Source organism: Xenopus laevis, chromosome 2L, assembly GCF_017654675.1.
Source record: "Xenopus laevis strain J_2021 chromosome 2L, Xenopus_laevis_v10.1, whole genome shotgun sequence".
NCBI lineage: Eukaryota > Metazoa > Chordata > Amphibia > Anura > Pipidae > Xenopus > Xenopus laevis.
This window is the reverse complement of record NC_054373.1, coordinates 159908070-159910923: the sequence shown is the minus strand read 5'-3', so window position 1 is coordinate 159910923 and position 2854 is coordinate 159908070.

The following is a 2854-nucleotide window of genomic DNA, read 5'->3' as shown; positions in this document are numbered from 1 at the left end:
GAGCAAACACTGGGATCCGGTTTGCTTCTCCTGCTTCATTGCCTCATAAGTGTTAGCCAGATTTTTTTTTTAATCTCGTCTCTTTATTTAGCATTTTAAACACATATTCCATAATAAACTGTAGTATAACCATCCAACAAAAGACTTTTGTATTATCAGTTATATCGTAGAAAAGAAAAAGACTGGGGCCAATTTAATAACATTTGGATTTCTTTTTTTTCTTCTTCACAGATCGTATTTTCTCTCAGTGAGTGGGGTTTCTAAACATATCTAAAACTCTTAAAATGTGATGAGATTTGTTAGGTATAACAACCACAAAAAACAGTAAAAGCAGTTGAGGTCCTAAGTCAATGGGGCTGCCCTTATCCTATTGAACCCTTTTTCTTTTTTTAGACATTGAGACTTTTAAGGGTTTTCAGATTTTTTTTTCCGCTAGTAACTGTCAAGAAAACTTGATGTTTGAGAGGATTTTTGGATTTTTTAGGGCATCGGTCAGCATTTTTTCCATTCTTACTGTTTTATTCAGATTTTTTAATACATTTCATGGCATTCGTGGTACAGGAATGGGACCTGTTATCCCGAATGCTCGGAAACCTGGGGTTTTCTGGATAAAGGATCTGTCCGTAATTTGGATCTTCTTACCTTAAGGGCAGAGACGCGCAAAGATTCAGGGAGATTAGTCGCCCGACGACAAAACGCCTCTTCTTTGGGCGACTATTTCGGGTGCATTAGTTCCCCGAAGAAGAGGCGATTAGTCGCCGGGCAATTAAAACTCCCCGAATCTTCACGTCTGTTTCTGCCCTAAGTCTACTAGAAAATCATATAAACATTAAATAAAGCCAATAGACTGGTTTTGCTTCCAATAAGGATTAATTATATCTTAGTTGGGATCAAGTACAAGGTCCTGTTTTTATTATTACAGAGAAAAAGAAAATCTTTTTTTAAAAAATTGGATTATTTAATTGTAATGGAGTCTATGGGAGACAACCTTTCCGTAATTTGGAGCTTTCTGGATAAGGGGTTTCCAGATAGCAAATCCTATACCTGTAGTGGTTAATGCCACTAAAATTTGACCATTAATAAATGGGCCTCCCCAGGCATTTACATGACAAAATGTTGCAGGTTAGAATACGTTTTCCTTCTCATGATAAATAAGCCCCACATCATGTAATTCTTGTGTTTTGAAGTTCCTGTGTTTGGAAAAGAGCCCAGGGGTTTTTTTGTCCTTTAAAATTGCAGAGAGTTTGTATGATCTATCTGGGGGTTCAGCTGGCTAATTGAGAGAATCAGTGGCAGCCAGTTTAATGCTATTACCCAGCAAACTGCTGCCAAAATCTGGGATGCCATTTTATTCTGTTCACGAGAACGATTTTTGGAAGGAAGTATTATCCTCAGGATCAGAAGAAACTTCAGTTTAAAATAACAGGGATATCAATTGGAAGGTTTGGGACCAGAATGCTTTCACTATAGGAGTGAAATAATCCCTTCAAATCCAACAGCCTCAAAAACAATTAGGAGGATTATTTGTGGAGATTTTTACCTGAAGTGGGAGCTCAGTGTCACACTACGGGGGGAAATTAATTAAGGGCGAAGTGGCTAACGCTGGCGTAATTTCGCCAAAGAGATAGACTCTGGTGCAACATCGCACTCTAATGCCAGGCGAATTTTTGCTCTGGCGAAAGAACGTTACTACGCAAATTCACTACGTTTTTGATTTTACTGACCATTACCTCTATCGCCAGACTTGCATTCGCCACCTCAAACCAGGCGAAGTGCAATAGAGTAGATAGGAAAAATTTTTCTAAGTCCTAAAAAACGCTGGTGTCTTTTCCTTTTTACAGGGTGATAGGCTGAAAAAGATTGAATTTTTTTTTTGGGGTACCCTCCTTCCCTCATACATTTGATAACTAAACTGTGGGCACATGTGTAGGGCATTATAACAACTTTATATAATTTTGTTAAGGTTCCCTGGCCTTGTGTAGTGTAATGTATTTGCTGCAGCATATATGTCCATTGTACTTTAACTGCACGCCATATGCAAATTAGCCAACGCTAGCGTAAACTTTGAACTGCTGAGCGTATTTTCGCTAGTGCAACTTCACCAGCATTCCTTAACCTGTGCGCAACTTCGAATCTTCGTAAATTAGTAAATTGAAGTGTTGCGATGTGTGCGAAGCCAGAGCTGGCGAATTTTCACCGGTAAGGGAATTTGGCCCTCGGGTCTATTTACTAACATTTACATTTTGTTCACAAATTTAATTATTTTTCTCTGAAAATTTGTGGGTTTTATAATTTCCATAAAAACTAAAAATTTGAGATTTATGAACTGTAAAAACCACGAAAAACTCTAATACAAAACTTTGCATGCAAAAGTAGTCGAGGCCCTATAGAAGCCAGTGGGCGCTGTGCTGATACCGTTGGACATTTTTTAGCCAATCAGACAGGTTTTAGTTTATTTTTGCTAATAACTGTCCGAAAAACTTGACTGTTTAGAGGTTTTCATGGTATTCATATTTTTTTTTTTTTGGATCGTTCAGCACTTTTTGTTGTTGTATTTTTATAATCAGATCTTTTAATAAATGACATGCGTGGTTTTAGAGAAAATTAATTTATTTGTGGTTTCAAAGAACCTCTTAAATGAGAATACTAATCAATGGGCCTCCAAATGTGAAGATCACAATGAGAAAGAACCCTTTGCATTTATCTTACGCAATTTTTCATACATAAGTTGCAGAGTTGTAGCTGGAGTATTTGCTGCTATTCCTCTGGTATGTAGCACAAAATGTTGATGAATTGATTGGAATTCTGGGAAGGACTTTTGCATTGTGGGTAACAACATTGAAAACCGTGCTGA